The sequence below is a fragment of the Phalacrocorax carbo genome, chromosome 1 (genome assembly GCF_963921805.1).
Source record: "Phalacrocorax carbo chromosome 1, bPhaCar2.1, whole genome shotgun sequence".
Classification (NCBI taxonomy): Eukaryota; Metazoa; Chordata; class Aves; order Suliformes; family Phalacrocoracidae; genus Phalacrocorax; species Phalacrocorax carbo.
Genome location: NC_087513.1, coordinates 194,750,720 through 194,777,472, shown reverse-complemented (window position 1 = coordinate 194,777,472; position 26,753 = coordinate 194,750,720). Strand labels below are relative to the sequence as shown.

The 26,753-nt window shown below is 41.6% G+C and overlaps 1 protein-coding gene across 1 annotated transcript in view; it reads left to right on the top strand.

The window, feature by feature from the left end:
* MTUS2 (microtubule associated scaffold protein 2) overlaps positions 1 to 26,753 on the top strand; it is a 329,597-nt gene that overhangs the window by 5,867 nt on the left and 296,977 nt on the right. Inside the window, exon 2 of the mRNA XM_064441072.1 lies at positions 2,961 to 3,034. The gene's annotated coding sequence lies outside the window, so the exon portion shown is untranslated. The remainder of the gene's footprint in view (positions 1 to 2,960; positions 3,035 to 26,753) is intronic.

Genomic DNA, 26,753 nt, shown 5'->3' with positions numbered 1-26,753 from the left:
TTTCGAGACCTCGGGGGAAGTGAGAGCTGAGTCACTGTCCCTATAATCTACAGCAGCTTTAAGGTTAAACTGATTAGAGTGGAAAACATAACACTGAGTCTGACAGACCCAGAATGTTCATTTTCAGTTGCTCAGCACTTTTTAAAAAATCAAATCACTGAAAAGCTGCCCTGTTTGATTGTTCTTATTACATAATAGCAATGTCTTTGGGATTTGAGAGATGCCATGAGCAACATGTCCCTTACGTAACAAATCCAAGTTGCTCTAATCCCTGCTGTGCTGCTGCTGACCCTGGGCAGCCAGGAATAGCCTGGGAGTGGTGCTGAGCTCCTGGGGCTCTCCTGTGGGGCTGCAGGGTAGATGTACAGCAGAGGTCCTTTTCTCTGAGGAGTTTTCTGTCAAGCATGCTTTCTGGATTTGCAGTCTTTTTCCACTATTAGAGTGGTAATAGGGGCTGAAGTGGAAATCCTGCCCTTAAACAGTCCTGTTTTTCTCCTTATGGGGAGAGCTGATCCTCCCTACATTTTTGTTTTTTTGAAACATCGGCCTTTACCTTTACTTTCAGCTGGAAATGGGTCATCTCATGATCCTGGGACCTTTGCTCCTCTGCTTGGTTAAAAAAACATGGACTAAAGGCCAGGTCAGACCCTTAGAGCAGGTCCTCCTGAACCTTTCTTCTGTATTTTGGGACAGTGCTGTGGCCTGATACCTGGGGGGATGTGCTGAGCTTGCCAGGGTGGGTGCTTTGGGGGAAGTGCTACAGCCAGGTATCATCCTGAATTCAGCGGCCTCTTGTGTCCCCTGGCTTCAGCGGGGTGCTGGGGCCTTGTTCCTGCCCTGTGATTTCATGTGCTGGGTGTGGAGGTGGTGGACCAACATGGGGGTTCATGGAGCAGGAAGGAGGCTGCTGGGAGAATTCAGCTCCATGTGCTTGGGGATTGGTGTCTGTGCAGTGGGTCTGACCCTTCACTCAAGCCTGTCATGCTGATGGGTTGGCTTGATTAAAGTGGATAAAACAGCATGGAAGAACATCTAAATGCTTAGCTCTGCCAAGGGGTGCATATGACTTGCTGGCTGCAGACCTTGCCCTGCCTTCTCCATGGGAGAGCACTGCTCTGCCCTCATTGCCTTGGCTGCCTCCAGTGTAATTAGGAGCATTTGAAGAATGATAACATGAAAAAAGCAATGTTGTGGGATTGTTTGGGGGGAAGGATTGAGGTAGCTGTGCACAAAGAGACCTATCTAATTAAAACCACAGGGAATGGAGATAGTGGCTAATGAGGCTGAACATACAACTTAATTTGAGTTATTTGAAAAGAAGCAACCTGCCTTGCTGGGGAATGGAAGGTGAGGGGAAACATAGAACATGTGGAATTTCATATTAAAATATAAATTTAATTGTAATTAGCACATATTTTGCTGCAAGGTACTTTGTATTTGGGATTTTATCACATTTCTGTGAAATTTATCATAAACAGTGACATCAGTTGCATGTGAATAAAACATTTTAAGACTATTTGATTAAATCTCTTACCTAAAATCCCATTTATATCTCACCTTCTAATATCTCTTAAGCTTTTTATCCAACTTTCTTCCACTTGATCTTTACCAAAGGAAAAAATTGAGTGCCATATGAATTCCCTGTTTTCCCTCAGCTGTTCTTCCTTCTTCTTTCTCTGACTCTGCCTTTTCCTCTGTCATACTCTCAGGTCTCTTCTGATCTCCACCTGCTCTGCTTGTCTCACAGTCACCTCCCTCTTCTTTGTCTTGCTTGCACTCATACCTCTTAATTCTTCACTCTATCTCCTGCCTCTTTCCCACAATAATACAAATACACATCACTGATGTAATATTAAAAAAAATCAAAACCACATTGTAGCTGTACGCTTCTACGGGAGAACTTATCTTGGGCCGCATATCTCCGGGACACAGGGCTCTACCCACCCTGGGGACAGTGATGCACAGACATCAATATGATGGATGCAAAATGTCCATCTATTTAGCTGCGTCACACGCTTATATAGCTCTTGCGGTTCCTGTTCCTGCCACTCCTATGGGGAGGAGTCTATCTTTCCGTCACATCCTGTAATCTTCCGGTCGCCGATCCCTGTCTATTCCCCTACACCACATAACCTTTTCCAGCTTTTTTGTTATCTTATGATCTGAACACAGTCCTGCCTGGGAGATCTTCTAGTTTCATCATTGATTCTGTGCAGTTTGACTTTGGCCTCTTTTGACAGTGGTAAAACCACATCTCATAATTTCTTATCAACTCTCAGGACTGGGTTTCTTTCCTTCCCTGCCCTGACTTGTTGTATTTTTATATCATAAGTCATGTTCTCTAATTCATGATGTTTATTTCTGATGTGCGTTTCAATCTTTTCTTGACTTCTGAAGTCCCTTTTGTGTGTTTTCTGGCTGATCTTCCTCACCCTTTCTTGTTTCTCCTCTCCTTCCATACTTTTTTCTGGGTGATCTTATCACAAGCAAATTCAGCTAAATCTCCCTGAACAGCAATACATCACCCTTATCCATCAAAATGTGCCATAGGGACAAGATGTCAAATAGCACAGAGTCCCTTAAAAACAATCTCTGTAAATACATTAAAACCTGACTAGGTTTCATCTGTGCTTCCCCTTCAGCTTGTGTATCTAAATTTGAACTGAGATCATTGACTTACTCTAAAGATACTCCAGAGGAAGAGGAACAGAAAATGTGGAGTTTTTGTTTCACAGAGCTTTTATATCTTCTTCCCCTTTCGAAGGTAGGTGCATTGCTTCATTTCACTCAGTCCTAACAAGGATCAGCTTATCTGTGAGTTAATGCCAGGAAACTTGGACAGGATCATAATCAGAAGAGCAGGATGTTTAATCTTTAGCGCTGTGATTACAAAAGATTTGATGGTGTATACCCTTGTTACCTACTCTAATTCTAATGAGCCTTTTATTTTATTTTTAAAGATTTCCACCCTGGGACTATCTTCGAGGGCAAACTATCACCAATGGAAGTAAAATTTGTTTTTCCAGCATTCTGGGTAAGTTTGTCTTCCATATTATTGATGTCTGATTTGATCTTTTAATTGTATTTGCCAATAAAGAACTCTCTTGCAAGTTGTCTTTGATTTTTATATTAGTGCTAGTCTATCCAATGCAAGAAATCCCCCTCTAACAATTGTATAAACAACTGAGATAAAGATGACTTCAAAGACGACCATAAGACTCCTACTGGGAGGAATTATCAAACAAATATAGACTGTTACTTTCCTAATGTTTTTTTCTTTCTGTCTGGTAGGTATATATTGAATTGTATATTGAAAATATGAATATCTAAACCAGTGTACTATATATCTAAAATCTGGTTGCTTTTTGAGATAATATGACAATATTTGAAGATAGTTTTTCATGCTTGGGACGGGATAACTTTAGGCTGGGAAATGACCATGACATGGAACCCGGTAAAGTTGTGCTGTAGTGGCATGAGGACATCCATGGGCAATAACAATGGTTGCTGAAGTCTCTGGGAGGTCAGCAATGGTGTTTTACCCAGAAAAAAATGACAGCTGTGCTGACAAGTTGCAGGGCAGTATTTGCCACCTGGCTGGAGACATTGGCTCTTTGATTGCCCATCAGTAACAGGCCGACAGTGGTCCCAAAGCCTCAAATGACTCAAAATGGAGATAGAACAGTGTGGGCTCTGGAGGGAGGCTGACTACCTGGGCTACTGCCAAACCCTAGATGGGCCAAATAAAACCAGAGCTCTGAGGTTGCTTTTTCTCTGATGTCCTGGTCATGATGGGACAAAGTCTCCTTTTGTGGTCTTATACTGTCCCCAGTTCTACAGCAGGTTCACAGTTGATTTTCCCCGTGCATTAGTAGGGTATGACAGCCTACGATGTCCTGCTGGCTGAGCAGCCGTGGGGAGGAACAACAAGAACAACTGTCCATGTAGCCCAGCATATGCACCTCCTGGGGCCAGGCCTGATCCTGTCCCTCAAGTGATAAAACACAGCCTGGCTGGAGACGTTCTGATGGCAACCTGGCATAAACGTTGCTCTTTCCTTTGGGGAGACTTGGACCTGGTTTGACCTGGAGCCAGAAGGGTCTGGCAAGAGCAGCCAGCACTAGGAGAGGGTCAGGACCCCAGCAAAGCCTGGGGGCATGGCTCTAGTGTGCAGCACTGTACATGGTGAGGAGGCAGCCAAGGACTGACATTTCTGTGGTAATCAGACTGAGGGCAGGAAGTAGCTGGAAGCAAAGAGAAAGCAAACTCAGTTCATTGGCAAGGACATTCCCACCACCCCAATCCTCAGTGTAGGAAATCCTATACCATGTCTGTTGTCCTCTCCAACCCAGGCTGCGGGGCTGATAGGGACTGGCAGGGCTCAGAAAGGTGAAGCAGACATCATGGTGTGATCCCTTGCTTTCAAAGGACTCTTCATACACACAGGTACCTTTGGGGACAGTGGTGTATGATAGGAACTGTATGGTCACAGGAGCCTGGGAGGAACGTCCCATCCCTTACCCAAGTCAAAAGCTGTTTTGCTGGCAGCAGTCATGCTCGGTCACAGATGATGTGGTTTTGGCTGTGAAATGGGTGATTGTCCTGGTGTGTTACTGTCTTCTGGGTGGCGTGTGCACCAAAAAAAGCAGAGGAAGTAATTTCTTGGTAGTTTTATCCAAAAGGTCACATAGCGTCCCCTTTGATTATGTTGTTTCACTGTTAACAGGTATTGAGCGCTTGGTTCACTAACATGTCCTCTTTCTTTTTGAGCTGACATGTCAATGGTATTCAAAGTATGGCCTGTGAGAACCATCTTGAAGTTTTTGATTCCTTATGGCTACGAGGATTGGAAATCAAGGGCCATCAGCTGGAAAACTTTGGGAACCTTTGAAGTGAATTTGTTCTGCGGTGAGCGTTAGTGATGTTCAGCTTTTGAAGGGGAAAATTGTGCCAGAAGTAGCTGCTGAATAGAACAAGAAATGTAGGAGGCTATTTTGTAATTTAAGCGCTTGCTGCAAACCTCAGAGAATAAATTTTCATGGCCCATTCCAGAGTTGTGTGCAAGAATGACTTTTTCAAACTGCTGTGTTTTGTTTCAAATAGACAGCACCAAATAACATGTTTGGTGGAGATAACGTGATTTCCAAGTCTCTTGTACTGATCTTAGAGCACTGCGTGGGAAGATGATGGGTATACAAGAGCATAGCCCTGTTTAAGACAGATTTGTGTGAAGTTACAGTGCGTTACAGTTGTGGCTGTACCTGACGGGAGGCATTCTGACAGGCCATGGAAATGCTGTTCTGATAGCATTACTGAAAAAAAAAATTCCTAAGAAATAGGTTAAAGTAGGAATTTGTGAATCAAGAGTTTGATACTATGCCTCTGTATCTATGCAAACAGCTACAGCGTTGTTTCAAAGAGATAGATTTTTACTGCTTTTAGCTAAAAATCAGAAATTTAGGGGAAGTGACTTGATAATATTTTAAGTCATCCAGTAACTTAACGCTGGATTACAGCTGAAATTCCATAGAAATACTCAAGACAGTTTATACTGTATCAGACAGATTAAGTATGATTCACTTTTACTGCATTAAATTCAAGAGGCATTAATAACGTCCGGGTCATTGTTTCCTAGGCTTTTGAATTTAAAGGCCAGAGGGGACCATGTGAATATCTGTTCTTACGGCATGCTCAGTGCAGGTCAGAGAAATGCAGGATATATCAGCAGTGGTCTCTTAATTTTTCTTTATTTAGCATATCTTCCTGAAAGAGATCAAGGTCTTGATTTAAAGAGTGCCAGTAAGTAATGAATCTACCATGTCACCGGTAAATTGTTCCAGTAAATAATAAGCCTTTCCTTTTGAGGCAGTCTGTAGCTCTTTTCAGCTTCCAAATATTATACCTAATTTTTTTTTCTACTGGAATGATAGAATCTGTTTTCTGGATGCTGATTCTCCATTTAGATAGCCATTTACTTAGCCACTTTTGAAAATCATTTACTATAAGCTATGTTGATGTAGTATGGTGAACCTTTTAATTCAGGATTTTATGAATATCATGATTTTAAATCACTGTGTAGTGTGAAATTAGGATTAGAAATATGTCCTGTCAGCATACTAACATTATCAAATGATGATGTAACTGCATACAAATGATCAGTTTTACATGACCAGACCTATTTTCCATACAGCTGTGTTGATTGGTGTTAATTATTCTACTGTCTTTCAATGCCTTATTGACTGTGTCCCATGGTAACCTTTCCCTGCTGTTGCTTACTGCTGATGTCAGTCTGTTTGATAAGTGCTTAGGTTATCCCACTTAACCCTTTTAAACACTGCTTTGATATTATCTCTTTCCAGTCACAACTTGTAGTGTTCCTGTGTTTGTTAAAGGCAGTCATTGAATCAAAACTTATTGGTACATCTGCCCTCTACTCTTCAATGCAGGGTTTTAACTAAGGGGATATTTAAAGCTCTCTCCAGTGACTGACGGCATGGGAGGTATGTCTTTATCACTGTAAGAGGTGAATAGCATCTTGCAACTTTCTGAATACAGAGTAGAGACAGTTGTCATGTACATTTGTCTTTTTCTGAATTGTTTGCTAATTTTTATCTGGAATGACCAGTTATTCAAATCATGGCTTGGCATTGACTTATTCTTGTTCCAGTTAGGGAGGAGCTCCTATTGTCGTAAATATCACTACAGCTTTTTAATGGTGTGGGGCTTTTTCTTCCATAATTTGCTTGCATTTCTGCAACATTAATTTGTATTCGTTGCTATCAGTGTCTTTTTTTCCCCATCTGTTATGTACTATGGGTTTGTTTTATAGGTTTCTCTGCTGCCGCTGTCACTTTCCTTAGCCAGGATTCTTCAACCCAAAAAGCTTTCTTTCATGGCTGTATCACAGTGATTTTCTTTTTTTATCTCTTTTTCTTGGCATGTAATAAAGCATCCCTTAGCAAGTCCTTTTTGTATTTTTGTGTGTGCCTATTTCCCTCTGCTTGGTTTTGCTCATGATTGTTTTTAGGTTTGAGAGAGTGTCTTTCTAAAATATCCTAAGAAATAAATTAGATATTGGCTAAGACTACACATTGTTTTCTAGTTGCAAAAGAAATCGGAGCATTGCCCTTTGCCTGTAGTGAATCATAATTTTTTAGTTAAGTGGTTCACTTGTATCCAGTAGGAGTCCAATATAATATTAGCTAGAGTTGACTTCACTACTTTTTGTATTAAGAAATGAACTAGAACTTGCAGACTTCCCCAAAGTCTTACTAGTAAAGCGGTTCTTCCAGAACAGATTCTATTTTAGAATAAAATCCAATGTGACGACATTTTTGTAACTTCAAGGATGTTGAAAGGAACTTGAGGAGTGCCTCATTCTGTTCCTTTACCTCATGTGATGGATTCCTAGCAGGCCTCAGCCTCTGTCTCAGCTTGTGATTTGCCAATACTCCAGGTTCTGCTTTTCTTTTTGCACATGTGGTATCCCTGGCTTTTTCCTCTGTGCACCCTGTTTCTCTTAAACAAGTACAGTGCTTTTTTAGTGTTGATTTTTGTCATGTGTTTTTCTGTTACCTCCTTAGCATTTGATAGAATTAATCTTCCTTTCAAAAAAGGCAATTCTAATTTCTACTGAAATTTAGCCCAGTCACTGCAGTTGTAAGCAAGCTTTCAGTGGAACAAATTGTTTGTCCTTTTTAAAAAAGCTATTCAAATATCAGCAGTATGGTGAAAGCATTGTTTTCTATTTCTAGCTCTGCAATACATGAATCAAGTGTTTTTGACAAGTCATATTGATTTGGGAAGGCTCTTATTAGTCAGTCAGACCTCTACAGTCGGCAGGTCCCAATCCATATGGCCTTTTGCAAGCCTGTGGTTGCTGTTAGGCTGCTGTGCAGACAAGGTAAACTCCATGAGATGGAGTTCACGCTGCAGTTGGCTTTGGGGCTTGCTCTGGCCAGCAGCTGAGGTAGAGGTAAATGAAAGTAGCTGAGGTCAAAAGTTGTTATATTTTTCTCTTCTTATGCTTTGTGAAAGTCTTTAGAAGTACAGTCCTAAATATTTGTTACTCAGATCACTAATAAAATTTGCCTGGTTAAAACAGCATGCTTCAAATAGCAAGAAGTTGATTTCTACATGCAAGTGACATGTCAACATGTGGTCTTGTTCTGTCTCCAGAACTGACTCGCACATCTAGCCTTGGTGAGGGCTTGTGAGGAGCTGTATGGGCAGAAGATAGTTTGCATGAGATGGTCACATCCAGAAGTGAGACCTGCATTTCCCAGCATTATAGTGCACTTAGCACAAAAGTATGTGGGCAGCTGAGTATCCTGAGTAGAGAACCTACAGAATGATTTACTGGATGTATTCAAGTGGATTATGGAAGTTGTACTTGGCACTGGTGAGGCCAAACCTCAAATACCGTGTTCTGTTTTGGGCCCCTCTCTACAAGAAGGATGTTGAGGTGCTGAAGCGTGTCCAGGGAAGGGCAAGGAAGCTGGTGAAGTGTCTGGAGAGCAGCTGAGGGCACTGGGGTTGATTAGTCTGGAGAAGAGGAGGCTGAGGGGAGACCTTATCACTCTCTACAACTACCTGAAAGGAGGCTGTAGGGAGGTGGGTGTTGGTCCCTTCTCCCAAGTAACAAGTGAAAGGATGAGAGGAAAGGGCCTCAGGTTGTGTCAGGGGAGGTTTAGACTGGATATTAGGAAAAATGTCTTCACCAAAAGGGTTGTCAAGCACTGGAAGAGGCTGCCCAGGGAAGTGGTTGTGTCACCATCCCTGGAGGTAAAGACATGCAGATGTGGCGCTTAGGGACATGGTTTAGTGGACTTGGCAGTGCTACATTAACAAGTTGGACTTAATGATCTTAAGGGTCTTTTGCAACCTAACTGATTGTATGATTCTATAACTCTAACTTACTAGTTTCCCATGTATAAGCACACTATTACTGAATTGTTTCTAAGGAGCAGCATCCCAGCTGGAATTGAGTTACAGAATCACAGAGTGGTAGGGGTTGGAAGGGACCTCTGGAGATCATCTTGTCCAACCCCCCTACTTCAGCACGGACACTAGAGCAGGGGGCACAGGAACACATCCAGCCGGGTTTTGAATGTCTCTAGGGAAGGAGACTCCACAGCCTCCCTGGGCAGCTGGTTCCACTGCTCTGTCACCCTCACAGGAAAGAAGTCTTTTCTCCTATTGAGGTGGAACTTCCTGTGTTCCAACTTGTGCCCATTGACCCTCGTCCTGTCATTGGGCACCACTGAAAAGAGCCTAGTCCCATCGTCCTGACACCTACCCTTTAGATATTTATAGGTGTTGATGAAACCCCCCCTCAGTCTTCTCTTCTCCAGGCTGAACAAACCCAAGTTTCTCAGCCTTTCCTCAAAAGGGAGATGCTCCGGCCCCCTGATCATCTTGGTAGCTCTCAGTTGGACTTGCTGAAGCAGTTCCACACCCTTCTTGAACTGGGGTCCCAAAACAGGACACAATACTCCAAATGTGGTCTCACTAGGGCAGAGTAGAGGGGGAGGATAATCTCCCTCGTTCTGCTGGCCACATTCCTTTTAATGCAGCCCAGGATACCCTTGGCCTTCTTGCCCACAAGGGCGCATTGCTGGCTCATGATCAACTTCTTGTCCACCAGCACTCCCAGGTCCTTCTCAGCAGAGCCGCTTTCCGGTCAGGTCAGCCCCCAGCCTGTACTGGTGCATGGGGTTGTTCCTCCCCAGGGGCAGGACCTTGCACTTGCTCTTGCTGAATTTCAGGAGGTTCCCCTCAGCCCAGCTCTCCATCCTGTCCAGGTCTCACTGGATGGCAGCACAGCCTTCTGGTGTATCAGCCACTCCTCCCAGCTTGGTATCATCAGCGAACTTGCTGAGGTTACACTCTGTCCCATCATCCAGGTCACTGATGATTATGTTGAACAGGACTGGACCCAGCACAGACCCCTGGGGCACACCGCTAGTGACAGGCCTCCAACCAGACTCTGCTCCGTTGATCATGAGAGCAGGAGTCCACAGAGCAGGAATCAGCTTGTAAATGCTGTGGGACAATAACACTCTTTTCATTCAGCATTGTGTAGCTTAGAATGAGGAATGCTACGGCAAGCATCCTTTCAGTACAAAGGATTAGTCAAATAAAATGAAGGATATAAACAAGGGCTAAGAAATAATCTGTGTGCAGTGACAGAATAGCAACAACTTTATAAGCTCCTGGTTTAGCCTGCTTAAATAAGGCAACTTGCAAAGAATCTTCTGATATGTTAATTACATTATTCATACTGTTTTTCTGAATTTCAAAACAAAGTGTGACCTTGATTTCAAAGTAAAAGTGCATAAAAGCATGCTGTGCTTATTTTTCATAATTAATCATGTATAAGCCAATTTTATGGCAAAACAGATAAATGAGATGTCAGAATATTTGTTTGTAAATAGCTTGCTTCAAGATGTTGGTGCAATTTGTGTCTTAGCTGTAAAGAAATCCAGTATTTCTTTCGGTTTCACTGTAGGATGAAAGCATAGCATGAAATATACTGCAGTTATACTCTAAACGGATATACCGTAACTGGAGTATACAGTTCATTTAGTTATTGCAGTGTGTGTACTAAAACATACAAAAAAATCGTCCTTTTTCCCTTCTGTACTAGCCTAGGGGAGTGCTACTCATCCTCAGCATCCCTATCAATCACACCTGTGCAGCTCAGCTTGCGTGAGACACTAACTTGGTAAGAATCAACAGTTTCAGGGCTGCAGTGAAGCAAATATCAAAAGGCTTGTTCAGAGGTGGCTGCTGCTCAAACCAAGGAATGCAATAACCTCTTTTGAAGGTCAGGTGTGTCCTAAGCCTGTCTTGGAGGTTGAAGCCAGTGCTTTTCCAGTGATGACTCAAAAAATGGGGTTTTCCTCCCTTCAGAAGAAAAGCTTATACAACTCTGTTTACATCTCCAAAGGAGGGTAATACATTGATGGTGGCCCTTGTTTGGCACCGCGATTAGGTGTGTGGTGGGGTAGATTAGCTTTGGGGCCAGTGCAGCTTCCCATCCTCACGTCAGGGAGAGGTGAGGGGGTACCATGGCATGTCCCCCCGCAGTGGAGCTGTTCCCAGGGTGGGTGGATGGAGATATGGGGCCCCTTGCCTTGTGCCTGTGCAGGGAGCCTTTGTCATGTTTTGGCAACTCAAGGGTATGGGGATGCTGCGAGGAGAGCTCAAAGGTGCAGGAGAGACATCGCCAGTGGGGGTGGGGTTGTACGCCCAGTGGGGCTTGGGCTCCCACCCAGCCAGGGCTTCGGTTACAGGAACCTCTGACAGGACAACCAGAAAGCCACACTGAAACTAAACGGGTAGAGCCATTTGACTAATAACAAATGCCCATGAATATCATATATGGGTAATTTTGCATAATGAAGTTAACAACTGATGATGTATGTACTTTAAGTGCTTTTAAAATAGGGTTTACTGTCCTAGCATCACAGGACAGTATTTTATAGCTCACTTTGTTTGCTTCTACCTCTGTCTAACAAGTCCTGGCATTTAGTATCTGTTACATATGTAGTATAATAGGTTTTGGCATTAGGCTGCATTCAGTGCATAAGCTAGTATTAGTTTGAATCTTTTAGTCCTTTCTCCTAAGCTGCCAAGTGGTAGGGGATATAGCTTAGATGAGAGAAAACAATTTTAACTTTCTCAGTGAACCAGTTTTGAGAAGAGTTTTTCTCAAATGTAGAGTTTCACACTGAAGCTGTGTGATTAAAAGCCTATAGGGGAATCAAGCATAGGGATGGTTTTAAGGAAGATCAAGGGACTGAACGCAATTCTTTCTGCAAATGATAATTAAAGAAACAGCATCCTCATTAGCATAAAACACTAAATGATAAAAAGAATTGGACAGATGCCTAATCTTGAAATGCTTCTTAATTTACAAGTACGCATTTTAAGAAGAAAGCAATTGAGGTCTGTTCTTTCTAGCTGCCTGCCTGAATCATCAAAACTGTGTCTTATATAACTCACTGTCTGAAATACAGGAAAAAAATACACACACAAAAATTTAAGTGCTTCAGGACACCAACCATACAGTGTCTATTGCATGGGTGCAGGTACTAGACCATCTGCAATACTTCAGGTCTTCTGAGATTGGTTGTCTACCAGACAAAATTATACATTGAGCAGATATTCTCAACTGGAGCCATATGTGGCCCCGAGGCCAGCCACCACAAAAATGAAACACTATAGATAGAGTCAAGAATCTATAGAAAATTAAAGTGGCCACCTGAGTTTCTTATGATTAGATGCTTGGCCATAGAGAAATGTATTTGAGAGCCCTATCAAGTTTAGTTTTTGAGACCGATGTCTGAGTTCTTGATAAGGGCAAAGATGACTTTCTGGTTTTAAGGAAGCTTTGAATCAAATGTGGCAAGGAGAAATAGGTGGCACTCACATTGATGCCTCCATGACTTACCCATGTTCTGTTGTTGTCCAATACAAGCTGCAATGGGACAGTTTCTCTGTTTTACTTTAAATATCATCCTAGATTTGTTATTTCACAATCATATCTATAGGGTTTTGAACCAAAGGGTTTTGAAGTGAACCAAAATCTTGTGAAGTCTCAGAATTATGTTGCCGCCTGCAGATGTGGGGAGCCTCATCAGATCTTATTAGACTGTCTACACTGCTGAATGAGAGCTGGGTATGTGGCAGGGGGTCACCTGCTTGCACTGCTTGGTGCACCCTTCTCTATTCTGAAAGTTGTTCTGCACTACCCAGCACTCAGCTCGGGGCCTCTTCTGAGCCCCATACAGTGCCCTGTAAAACAATTATTACTCGGTGTGCACTTTTTTCCATTCAAATCTTGTGAAATATGGTGAGCACCACAGTACTTTTTATAGTGTGAAACTGAGGGTATGAGTTGTGGGCACATGGGGTCAGCAAGAAGATGTGTTAGGAGTGCTAAAACTCGCTGGGCTAGTGATGGGGAAACCATTGATGGATGTAGGGGAGCCAGACCTGATTTGGTCTTGTCCATGCTGCTACTGAGAGTGGTCCCTGGTGTGAATGGCCCCCCAGGTCACACTGGAGTATTGCCAGACAGTTTGAAAGAGACTTACCTTAATGAAATGACAGTCCTTTTTTGGTTGAGTCGTGCTACAGTGTGCACCTCTGGAAGACTAGCATGGGAATTACACTTTTAATAAGCTTAAGTGGATCGAGGAGAAAATATATTTTTTAAGAGTGAAAATGATTTCTCAGTGGGAACTGACTTTTGAATTATTCCACTTACAGCGCCAATGCAAGGTAGAGGCTGGCTGCAAACATATGTCAGATTTTCCAGCTGGAAGTAGCCCTCCTTTTCTCAAACACTAAAGCTTCTCTTCAGATGGAAAGCTATTAACCATCATTTTGTGAAGGGGTTGTGGCAGCCAGAGAGCTGAGAGGTAGGCTGGAATAACCAGTCTCTACCAAAGCAGTATCCTGCCCCTTTGAAGCTTACATATTTTGATAAGTACAAATCCCAATTTAATGTTAGATACTAAAAAAACTTAAACAGATGAGTAACTTGACAAGGACACTCCAGAAAGTCAGAAAACCTTCCAGCCTTCTGCTAGGTGACTGCTACAGGCAATACCATTAACTCTGCAGGCTGGGTTTGTGTTTGGCATTAAGACTCTTAAGAAACAAGGTGCATGATTTAATGCTTTAGAGTAAATATTAATACTGTTCAGAAGATGTTATGGCAGTAACTTGTTCAGTTTCTGTCTTAACCTCTGAAGTAGTTTGGAGTCAAAGAGCCACTCATTTGATTTTTCTAGTGTCTTAACCCATCGAGCTGAACCCAATCCCTTTATATCCTGCTAATCTTTCATATATGCTGAAGTAGTAACTGTGGAGATACAGAGTTCTGATATATAAAAGGCAGCACTATTGATCTTGCTGATATATATATCACCACATAGGGCTTTGAACTTGTGATAGTTCTGAAGAATGAATAAATTGAGTGGTATGTGCTAGGGTGTGCATTTTCAAGGCAATGCTGTATCTCATTCAGATCTGTAGTTGCCACAAGTGAGTTACTAACACTAAGATATGAGTATCCTTACTGTTCACTGGTCTGAATGCTGGTAGCACTTCAGCTATTCAAAATCCAGCGTTGTAGTCTCTAGGGCTCTGCAGACTTTCTCGGGGTTTTCTCTGCATGCATCCCTGTTGTCTGCTTACTGTGCCTGTGACTGCATAGATGAGCACATGGTGCAGGATGGAGGGTGACCCTTCCAGTTCAAGAACTTTAGGATCCATTGGAGTCCTATACTGGCATTGTATCTGGGTTTCCTTATCAGATGAGAAGGGTGAGGATGGGGCAGCATGGAGGTGTGTTCCTCTGCTGAGGTTGGGATGCAGTGGGAGTGCATTCCCCAGGTCTGGGCATTCAGTTCTTCCCAAAATAGCTCATTTCCATCTAGTCTGTGTTCATGGAGAGCTTGCTATGGCTTGTGTATGTTCTAAGGGCCAAGTTTGAAACAGTCTTCCTCATTTTCTCTTTTTCCAGTAGATTTTAATGATATTAATCAGAGTGCTACTAATTTTCCTTGTGGGCCTCCTGATAGTTCATGATTTTTTTTCTTTAATGCCTGTTTCACATACATGTTACTTATACATATGTGTATAAGCTGTTTCTAATCCCTACAGTCTGAGGGGAAAAAAGCTAGAAAAGTAATGCAACTTCCCTCAAAGGCTGAACTAATAATTGACAAATAAATGTATTGTAATTTGTTTTTAATGATGAGGTTTTGCAATAATGACTCATAACTTTTGAATTGCAGGGGTTTTCAATGTTTTTTTCTACTCATTTGTTTTAATGACTCTTACAAGTAAATAAAGGTAGGCTCAGTTGATTTTCCTGCTGGAAGTAAATGTCTGGCACTTATATTTTTTTTTAGCATTCAAATAATTCCTGCCAGATCTCATCTCTTTACATTTGAGCTACAGTTATGGATTTGTTTGCATTCTTCTGGTGAGATCCATCACTAGAGTAGCTAAGAAATTTCCCAGAAAAAAACTCTTCAGCAATGATCCCCTTCTTCCTCTCTTAAAGGTTTTAATTTTTTTTTCCCTGCAATGTCTTCATTCATATTACATCACTGAATGCTGGGATACAACCCTTCATATTAATTTTGACTTTCTGAAAAAGAAAAACTTGCCAGATTTAACTTATTGTAAGCCTTTTGTCCACCCAAATATTACTCCTGGTATGAACAGTTGTCATGTATAAAGATGTCTCTGAAGGAAAGATTCAGGCTGCTTCTTGCTTAAGTGAATTTTATTCTGAAGGAAGAGGTCTTCACTCACATAATAAACCATTCAAAAAAACCATAATCGTAGGAAGCTTGGAGCCTGTCCTCCATTTCTGATTTGCAAGAGCATCCTTTTTCTGTCTGCCCCGATGCTGCTTAAGAATTAGTTCCTGTAAATTTCAGGGGTTTATTAATTTGACTTGCATTTAAAATGCTGTTTCTATGGAGTCAAAAGTATGCTTGGCATGCTGGTTCCATAGAAGTAGAAGAAAAGTAAACAGTTGTTCCACTTCTCAATATGAGAAAAGATCAAGAGTATACTAAGAGCCATTCTTTAAAAGTAAAGAAAAAATACAGTCTTTCTCCCAAATCCTCCTGAAGAATATATTTGTTAGATATTTTCTGCTTAGGAATTTTCTGAGTAGAGGAAGCCTGAGTATAGGTTTATGGCTTGCTTTAGAATTTAAATTTTTCTCAGTCTTCACTTACATGAAATATTTATATTACCCTTATACTTAGGGGTCTATGCTACTGCTAGATTAGAATAGAATATATGAAAACGTGAACCTGCCACAGTTTTTAAAGAAACCTACATTATTCTGTTTTTTCTGTGAATATATGTTCCACTGGTACTAAATTTCAAAGACTACTTTGCTAAAATTTTCTGGGCATCTGGCTTGGCATCTGCTAATTTAATTCCCATATAGTACTGTAATAGGACATAAATTAGAACTCTAGGGACTACTGATAATATTCAGTGGAGATGAAACTTTGAATTATATGAAAGGGATTGCTTTGCTTATACTGCAAGTGGTGACAGAGGAAGAAGAAGGTTTGGGGGGGTAGATGAAGGAGCTTGAGCTCTTTTCCCATGACAAACTGGACCTCAAATATGAAGAATTCCTTTGCACAGAGTATTCCCCCCCCCCCCCCCCCCAGTATCATATGAATGATTGAGAATAAATTTTCTGTGATAATGATAATGAGAAAATAGGTGTTTACTGTCACTACCTTCTGCACTCTGACAACCAGCAACCAGGTTTCTCTTTCATAAGTCTCTCCCCTGGTCTCCCTCAATTAATTTATCCATTCCCTTGCCCTTCTCTAAATTTCTGGCCTGACTCCCTTACCCCTCTCCTCAGTTATTTTACTATCAGTAAAACTCTTCTGGATCTGTTGGTTGTTTATCCCCCTCCTTCCTTCACCTGCGGAAAAGGAGGTGAACGAAAATCAAAACCTATGGTGAGGGTTAGAAAATGTCATGTTGCCAGAAGTCTCATTTCCCAATTAGAAGATAACAGGACACAAGCTATAATGGACCATGTATAGACTTAAAATGCCTTGCCTTGAAAATAAGCTTTTGGTTCAGTTAGGAGAAAATTTTGGTGTTGCTTTACTGACCTGAAATTGTGTTAGGTGCTATCATAGACATGCAAGTCTGGGTATACGCAAGAGAGGGAAAGCTTATCTATTGATAAAGAAGGGAAGAAGGAAACAGCTTTCAGAAAAATTACTCTGCTGTTTTTTTTTACCACTACTGATGGGTCTCTTCAAACTTTGCTATACCAATTGCATTTTCGTCCTCAACTATTTCCAGCTTTTTTGCCTGAAAATTAAATGTTCTCAGATTTACATTCCTGCTGTTGACACTGTACTTCACGTGAAAAACATTTTATTTGGAAATATGCTGATGTTTTTGCCTAGCCATAGCTTAAATCAATCCTCTCCTCTCCATCCCTGGGTGGGGGTATTCTTTTTAGTTCCTGACTGGGACTGACCTGGTTTTACCACCTTTCACAGTTGCAGTTACCACTGCTAGGTCAGCTCTTTCCAGGACTACCTTTTTAATCCTGACCTGCCTATTCTCGTGCCGTGCCATTCTACACCATAGCCCATCCTGGTTCCTCTCTGAAAATGGCTCATCAGTATGCAAGGCAGGTAGCTAAAATAGATATTCTTCTAATTTTTCTGCATGTTTTTGTGCAGAGGGCACAGTTGAATACTTGCTGCCCACTGTCACAGCAGGGAGTTACCTCTACATCATCCGACTTCAAATCCTGTTACTTTTCCCGTAACATCCCTTAGATGTGCCCCACTTCTGATGCAACTGCTTCCCTGACACAGCTGTGTACACCAGTCTCTTGGACAGATTTCTCTGCTGCCTTTCCTACGTTGCCAAGACAGTAGAAAGTGCCGCTCCTCAGCCCCGAACGCCCTTCACATCTTCACCTGATTCTTGGCCAGTTAGATGCCTCACTCATCAACCACTTGTCTGTGTCTCTCACGGCATAATTATGTCTGTGTAACACTTCACTGCTTGTATCTCCAGCGACTGTCAACTCGTGGAGCTGGGTGGGGATGCTGGTAAAAATAGTTTTGCTGTGTAATAAGTTTTGTGCATGATCAAAGGTGATGGGTCAGTTCTAATCTCATTTTTTCTAATTCTGCAGAAAATCACTAGCAAGAAAGTTAGAAAAATTTTCTATTTTCTGCCCTTTGACACAAGCTTTTTCTGGTAATAACTATTCTCCTCTAGGTAAACAATTTAAGTGAGCTCTATGGATTGACTTCAGCATTTTGGACTTTCATGATTACGTATATCACAACAGAATATTCATCATGAATAAGCTGCTTGGGGCTTGAATTTCTTCTCTTATTTTGCACTGAGGCAGCTCCAGCAACTCTACCACAATGTTACATGTGAGTTATATAGTTGTGGCCACCTGATTTACTGGGGCAGGCTCTTTTATCTGACACTTGAAATGGTATGTTTTAATGTGTGCTGGCTGAAGATAGGTTTCAAAATGCAAAATAATGATGCATAATGACATTAATCTCTGAGAAGTGGGACTTCTCAAGGGGCTTATTGGCTTCACTAACCATTTGGAAGAATCTGACCATACTTCTTGTTCTGCCAGGGTTTGCTGGCTCTTACTTTCTATCTTGCATGTTTAGAGTTTGTTGTTCGATATCCTGCAACAACTATCCTTTTCCTTTAAATCCTCTGAAAGGTGTTGTCATGGGTATCATGTCTCCATCAGATCATCCTGTCTTTATCAGTGAGAATAGAAATGTTTCTCAGGTCTTACAGTCACTGTTTCAGAGACATTTCTTTTTCCTCTTTTCTTTTACCTTTTCTTCTTGGCTTCAAAGGCAGTGTGAATTGATTGGGAATCCAGTTTTCACATATTTACAAGTCCCACTAAAATTTCATTTCAGTAGGTTGAGACTATTGGGTTTTCATTGCTTTACTGTTATTGAGAACATAATCTGTGCCTTCAGGACTATAAAAACCTCAAGGTTGTATTTTCATAATACACCAAATTTTATTTCCTTTTTGTAAATGTTAAAGGGGTTTGTATTTTGCCTTAAGTTGCTAGGATATAGTGCTGCAAACTGCCTTGAAATAAAGGGTGCCACTACTGTAACAAACTGGTTTATAGCATGTCCTTGGAGTAGAGATTTTTTAGCTGCTGGAATTATGAAAACTGCCATTGCCATTGATCCAAGGGAAGAATTAATTTTGCTAATTTTGGAAAAAAGCACCTGTAAATCATTGGTAGGTCAACATCTTGAAGAAAATTCCACACTAAATACTGGAATTGATACTCCTTGAATCTGGTCTATTAGGTATAAAAGTCCCTTGGCATTGTATCTGCCCTTTGCAGAACGTGTACTTGGTTACATGTGATTTGAGGCCATTACAAGGAGGATTCATTTCTTGAGTACCTTCTGAAGTACACTACAGTCATCTTTCCAAGCTATGTCACTTTTATTGCAGGAGAGTGACTACATCCCTATGACAGGACAGAGCAAGGCAGAGCTTCCTCTTTGCCTTTAATTGCCTAAAATTGTAAATAACTGCTCTTCACTAGAGAAGGAAGTTGGTCTCCATTCCTAGTGCAAAATTTGTGCCTTGCTGATTAGTCTGCAGCCTTCCTCCAGTGTCTGGAGCCCCATAGTCAGTAATGGAACAGCCCATCTTTCTACAGTGAGAACAGTTAAGTGTATGCACTTCATCATTGAAGTAAGGTGGAGGAGTTTATGCAACCTTTATTGTTGCTGTAATAAGAATATGTGCTCTATGAAATATCTTTAGAGATCAGAAGAGATCTTTTTTTTGTGCTGAGAAGTCAGCTTCCCACAGATCTAACAAAACAGCCATGTCTGCTTATTAACGTTTATGTTCTAAGAGTTCATCCTGAGTGCTCCCTTCTGAACGGCCAGACAAAATTGCTTGGGACGTGCAAAAGAATGAATATGAAAACACCTCTGATTACATGCAATATGTTCCTCTTATATGATACTAGTGATAAGTGGAGACTTCATCTGTGTATACTATGGCCCTTTCTGTAGCCAGGATATGCTGTTAGCATAGTGACTGATGCCTCCCTTCCCAGCTACACAAATGCTTCTTATTTACACAGCTTCAACTCTTTATTTTTGGTTCTAACTGCTCATTTAGCAGACTGGCTGCTGGCGTGGCCGGGCTCTGCAGATTGTAGGAGGGTGCTCTGAATGACACACATCATTACACAGGCTCTGGCCTTGGCTGCTGGGGATTGTGTAGAAATAACATTAAAAATATCTGGCTCACTAAGGCTGAAAAACACAGAACTGAACCACTTGCACTGGTTAACTCTTGGTGTCAGAATGTCTTTGGGCATGACGTTAAGCTGCAGTAGGTGTGGTGAGTAAAATGAAATCTATTAGCAATGTTGCAGGTTTATTGTAGCTAATTTAACCTAATTGGGCAAGAGAATTCTTGGCAGCTTTAACTGTGTCTTAGAATGGTACTTACCACTTGTTTTCATACATAATTTAATGAAACAATCAGTACAGTATGACCACAAGTATGGTTTAAAGTTAAACAGAAATATAGAAGAGAAGGCATGAAACTGAGGTTAGAGAAAACAGACTGAGGAGAATAATCAGGTGAGAAGATTGGAAGGAGACTAAGGGATGGATAGGCAGAAATAAGACTTGGAGAGATGAGAAAGAAGTAAAATCCAGGAACCCAGCAAAAGCTTTCAAAGAGGAAGGTGAAATGGTCTGCATTAGGTTAGAAACAGGTACTGCTCGACATAGGCTTTATCTCAATGGTTTATGCTGTAGACTCGGGAGAGGAGAGCTGGAAGGCATCCTGAGACATCATCTTCTATACTTCGCTTCCCCAGGGCAGGATCATGTGCACACTTTAAAATGTTGCTGACCCATTTTCATGTGCGCTGAAGAGAATGCATGACACTCATTAATTGCATGGGTACTCTTTTAGACTGGCTCTGCTCAGGCATCTGGAAATATTTAATTGATACCAAGCATGACTGGAGATTGAATCCAGGTACTAGAACAGTCCCCTCAATACAAGTAACTTGGTTAGTAGCCATCTATGTACATCAGATACCAACATTAGAATGGGAAAACCAATCCTTCAGGAGAAAATATCTTTGCTGCTGGGAATAATTTAATCTTCTACAGCAATATAAATGAGCTGAAGTTGTTTTTTTGCTGAAGGATGTTAGTTTTTAGCATCCACAGGATTGGCAATGGAAGGTAGCTAGGGAGAAGGACATTAGTAATTAAAGTCTCTCTCCTGGTGTTTGGAATTTTTGGTTCTCACCAAAGATCTGCTACTGGTGTGATTCATGACCTTTTGCCAGGTCCATGGACATGTCTATGCTTCCATTTCCCTACTTGCCCCATGTTTGAATTACTGGAGCTAGAACAAAAAGTGCCATGCTTGTAAATATAAGTTCTTATGCAGACTTACCAGTATTTATAAAGCTTTTCTTGTATACAGCATGTTCTATCATGTCCAAATAAGAGTATAAATGAAAATAAGGGTGGGAAGAATAAGCTGTTTCTGAACTAACTGGAATGCTTTCACTGTGTTCAGTCAATTTTAGAGAACTTGTTTATGAGCACTGGGAGCTCCACTTCTCCCTGCTTTCTAACACAAAAATCAATGGGATGCTCTCTAAAATTCAAAGTTAGCAAATAAAAATTGATTCAGGAAAAAAGTAAATCCTTTCCACATAACAGATGGAACTGTAGCATTCATCAACTGTAACATGCACCTGAAGCAATGTACACCAAAAATTAGAGTTTAAAAAATGGTAATTTTATGGGTTTCAAGACTTGAGATCACAAAACTGGCAGAACTAATGAAACTTGGTTTCTTTTGGGTTTGTGTCTTGTGATTACATCACTTTTTAACTGATTTTTAACTCTAAACCCTTATGCATCAGAGAAGCAGCATGCAGGAGAGCCCTTAGTGTTGCTGTAATTGCTGGGGAAACATCAGTCACAATTGCACCTTATTAGGCAATAGACAGTCACCATGGAAGAGAAACCTTGATGAAGAGATTAATTCCTTGGTGTCTCATAAAATACTTATTTCAGTAGCAGCTTTCCCATCATTAAGGAAAAACTTTCCCATGAAGATTTTCTGTTGTCCCATGAAGTAAAACTTACTTTACAGAGCTCTTGCTCTTCTCCCTTTTAACCAAACTCCACAAAACTTGTGGGAGCTCAACTCTTCCATCGAAGTTGCTCAAAACTGGCCAGGAAGTTACAAAAGATAGAGCATGCATATAAACTGTAGTTGTTTGGGACATACTTAGAGGGATATAAAGTAAAACCTCACACAACAGCTCATTCAGCCTTTAACGTCTGGATCTGAGATGAGGGCGTGTTTACTCCTTGTATACTCTCTACATTACTCTCATATCATCTGCTCAAGTATTTGATTCATGTTGCTATTGGAGCTGGGATTAGAGGCCAGATGGGCTTCATCTTTTAAGTGAGAGGGCAACTGCTGTAAAATACCTTCAAATTCCTTTATAGGAAGACAATCAAAGCATGAAACATCACAATGATAAGCATCTGAATACAGTAAATGGCAGGCACTAAGCTAATCCTAGTTGGTAGCTTCCTCAGAAAAGCCAGAAATTAACATGGATGGAGCAACTGAGGAGCTCTTCTGGACCTGACAATGCCTCAAGCAGTTGTCTGTGACAGTTTTCTGCCTCAAGGAGGACTTTCACCTCTAGGGCTTCAACATAGCAGACCCTCCGAACACCAAAATCACTTGGATTAAAAAAAAAGTAATCCAACCACACAAAAAACTGTTCCACAATTGAAAGCTAAAGTACATTATGGACAACTGTAATTTCTCTCCCATACAGTTGTTATTCTTTATTGGGAATTAATATATATGTGCATTGGAGGAAAACTGATTCTGATGGTGATCTTAACATGGACTACACATGCAACAAGCTATTTGGATGCTTTTGCATTAGTCAAAAGATGGTCAAATATGCAAGTCTAAGATAAAATATGGTTATTTCTGAAGCAAATCAGTGATGATGCTTTCCCAGAAGCTGCGATTTAAAAAAAACCCAACCCTTTAAAATGTGGAATTTTATATTGAAGACACACAAGTTTTTCCTAGATGAAGAAAGAATTGTAGGTTTTTAGTCCTAGTGCTGTTGCCTCTTCTTGTGAGCTGCTTGGGTTCATGGTGTTCCTCTTGTGTCTGATTTAATGCTTAAATGTCTCTTGGGAATATCCCTTTTTGGTTTTGGTTAAAATAGTGTTTGTATATAAACAGAGTTTGTATTTTTCTATTGTTGTTGCTGCTGGCTTGACTGATGAGGAATGCTGGTATCTGTCACTGGTTTATTTCCTAGAGGAAAAACGGGTGTCCTGTCTTGCGGACTCGGTGGTCTTTGTGTAAGACTGAAGCTCATGATGGCTCAGGTGGAAAAGCGTCCTGTGCATCAAAACTACACCGGCAAATAAGCTGTATGTTCATTGTTGCCTACAAGGAGATCCCCAGTTAGTTATCAAAAGTGTTTATTCCTGGTAGAATAAAGAGATTAAGAGAGTTTTTTTTAACTTGGGGTGGTGGTGAAGATCACAGATGTCCAAGGCAGGTTTTTTGCTGTTCAAATAATGATCAACCAAATCCTAGTGAAAGGATAAAACAGATATTTAAGGACTCTTTGCAAATAAAATAATTAATTGAACAGTTTTGCAAAGCAAAAACAGGGCAGTAAATTGTATTAAACATATACCTTAAAAACTTGACTCCACTTTTATTTCAACAAATTTTGATGTTAAATCTTAGATGAATTATTATGTAGCAGGAGGCATGCTGTGTTTGCTTTTTGGTGTTTTTTAACCATAAATAGCTCATAATAACTTAAATTCAATTAAAAGGAGCCCATCTGTTACTGTTCTTGTTTTCTTGCCCATCATTTAAATGGTAAACATCAACCCATACAAACTTAAACTGCGTTCTCCCCTTTGACAAAGAAATTGTTGTAACTTTTCACCGTATTGTGAAAACAGTGCAAAACACACAAATACCGGTCTGAAATCATCAGCTATTTTATGCAACATTACTTTTTTCAATGAACTGACAAAAAAGTCCCCACCTGGCTTCTGGTCACGTTTGCCTGCTTTACAAACTTCTCCATTGATTTGAAAGGAGGTAACCCTAGCCGATACGAATATTTAAAAAAGGGGCAGTTTACACCCTGTAAATTTTTCAAATACACTTTTTATTTTAATGGTCCACATATACTTTGTTTAATGAGTTTGAAAAGCTTTAAATCAAACTACAGTGGCTTGCTCTAATACTACCACCTAAGCACTGTCATGCAACATTAGTTCTTGTCTAACAAGACAACATAATCAGAAAAATGAGCAGTAGTTTTTATAAAAATAATTTTTCCCTTCCTGGAAAATGGCAAATAAATGTGCCTGAAGACTGGTTCTGGGCACAAGTTGTTTAAAGCTAGCCATTGCTGTTGCAGTTGTTTGCAACAAATTTAAGTTTCTCTTTATCTCTGCTGTCACTTAATACATTTTATTGTTCTGAACCTAAGGTTTTTCTTTTTCAGCCCTATCTCAAAAGCCATTTATTTTAGGTTCTTGAGTTTTCATACCATGACAAACATACTATTTTCACTGTTTTTTTGTTTGTTTAGGTTTTTTTTTTCCAGAATAGCTGAGACAAATGAAGAGGGATGAAAAAATAGTAGGCTTTGTCTGAACAACCACAGTATTACAGTAAGCTACAGGTTTGCCTCTGTTAGCAAAGAGCACTGCCAGGCCCTGGGGAGGGGCTGTTTGCCAGCCAGCTTTCTCCCAGTGGCTTCCCAGGGCTGTTTTGGAAGTCAGAGTTGGGAGATGTCCCCATTAGGTAGTTTGCATGTAGTGACCTGTTTCAGTTCTATCTTGGAAGGTGGCCTCATCCCTGGGAATTTACCTGGGCATGTTTAATGGGATGGATGTAACCTACAAGGTTTCCTCAAGCAACCTGAGCTAGCAGTGCTGGCAGCTGGTGGTCAAGGCAGCAGCTCCCCTATAATACTGATATTTGATCCTAACTCTGTAGATGCCTCTCCCCCAGGTCAGTGTAGCGGTGATGTGGGAGGTGAAGAGCGGTGCGGTGGCACGGCTCCTCTCTGCCCTGCTGCCGACACTGTGCTGGCGGCCCCTTGTCTCCTTGCTCTCAGAAATATCCTCCACCTCATGCTGTGCACATGAACGTGGCTCAACAGGTGAAGTAACATACCACAGGAGCAGCTCTGCAGCAGTTACAAAGGAGTAAACAGTAAGGGAACTGGGTCTTATATCAGAATGGGTTATTTTCAGGCTTGGGAGATTAATAAAATGATTTAAAATGGGGTTGGTTTGTGATTTCAGTTTTTCTCATTTTTTGCAATGTTTTTCTGAGCACTGAGTTTTTTTATTTGTGTGTCAGATCATTCTTCTCCTTCCTTTTCTCATGATGGCTGTTTCTTCCCATGCCTGTTCTCTCCTTCTGTTGTGTTCCCACATCCCTGGCTGCTTGCCCTTCTCATGGCTTCTGTTTTATTGCTTAACTTCACTTGACTGTGCCCCAGTCCGGGTGTCCTGGGGCCTGCCTCATCTCCAGGGCACACCTTGTCCATCCCCTCACCACCCTTGCTTGCTGCTGAGTGAAACCACAGCAGTGATGCTCATGCCTCTCCCCATTTTCACTTCCCTCCATCTCTTCCCCCCAGCCCCCTTTTTCTCAGATTTGTGTAGGATTGCTTTCCTTCCCAGATTGCCACTGCTAGTCAGAGGGTCTTTGCCTGTCTCAAATCTGTCCCAGCTATGGGGTTTCTCAGGGTTTTCCTATCATATCAGCAGCCAGACAGTTCCTGGGGACTGATACTGCACAGAGTAGAGGAGGTGCTGGCTAATTGTTCCTGCTCAAGCAGCTTTAAAAAGTAGGATTTTTAATCCTCCTTGTTCCCCAGTGCAGGTGCAGTCAGGTGAGGCTGTCTTCCAATTTTAGAAGAAAATTAGACTTTGCTATATAGAGGGGGAGGGGGAAACAAAGGATTGTTAGCTGGTGGCAGCTGGGCAAAGCCCTCACATTTAGCTGTTTTGTATTTTTGCAGCTAAGTTGCATAAGTGACAGGTGACAGCTCTCTGTTTGCCTCCTTGCAGACTGGTAGGAGCAGTAGGGAAACTGCATGAGGCTGCTCATGGTGAGGTGGCTGCCCTGATACTTCAGGTCGGTGCTTTGGCAGTATTTTCTGAGTCATAATTGCTGTATTTCTCTGCCGGCGCAGGGGCATCTGTGAGCAGCGGCTGCCTGGCAGGGTTCTGGGAACAGCACCAAAACCCATAACAGGCAGCAAGCAGGTTTTGTGCTCTGAGTCAGAAGTAGGCTGAGAAGATGCAGTCCTCAAAGCACCTACCGGAGCTGGAGAAGGGGATCTGTGCGAGGAGGTTATTTCCAGCGTGAGGTTCAGAGCTTGTGGGGACCTTCTCCTGTCAGCTTGCTCGGTGAGTCTGCAGGTCAGCTGCTGGTTTTGGTGAAATCACAGAAGGGAGATTGCTGCTTTTTACCACCCTGAGCCAGCTCATCCTTCTAGCTATTTCTGTCTGCGCTTATCTATAGCATCATCCCCCTTGTGCCTGTGTACCTGTCAAGCATTCAAAACAGGCACTGCTGTGGCAGCCTCCTTCTTTCTCTCCAGCCTGGAGGATAAATGACTGGATTGCTTTTTTTAAATTGTTTTCCTGTGTCAAGAATTTATGGTGGGAAAGCTAAGCTGGAGAAATGCTTTCAGGAGCGGGTGGCTGGGTCAGCAGATCCCCGCTCATTCTTAGTCCCTAGGGAGGTCCTGCAGCCTGGCCCTTGCTGGGCTCGCTCGCTGCCCGGTGCATTGGCACTCTCTTTGAAAGCGATGGTTTCCTGGAGCGAGATGTGGTCTCAGGTAATGACAGCCAAAGTTTGGATGCGAGAGAGAAGACCTGGATCTGATTTGCTTGCAAGGGGACCCAGAACAGAAAGCTGAGCGCTTCGGTGAGTTCACAGCAGCTGGCTTGTCCAATGCAGGACACTGCGCCCTTCTTTATTAAAGACTGAGTTATTCAATGTGTAAAAATAACAGTATCAAAAATCCTATCATCTATATA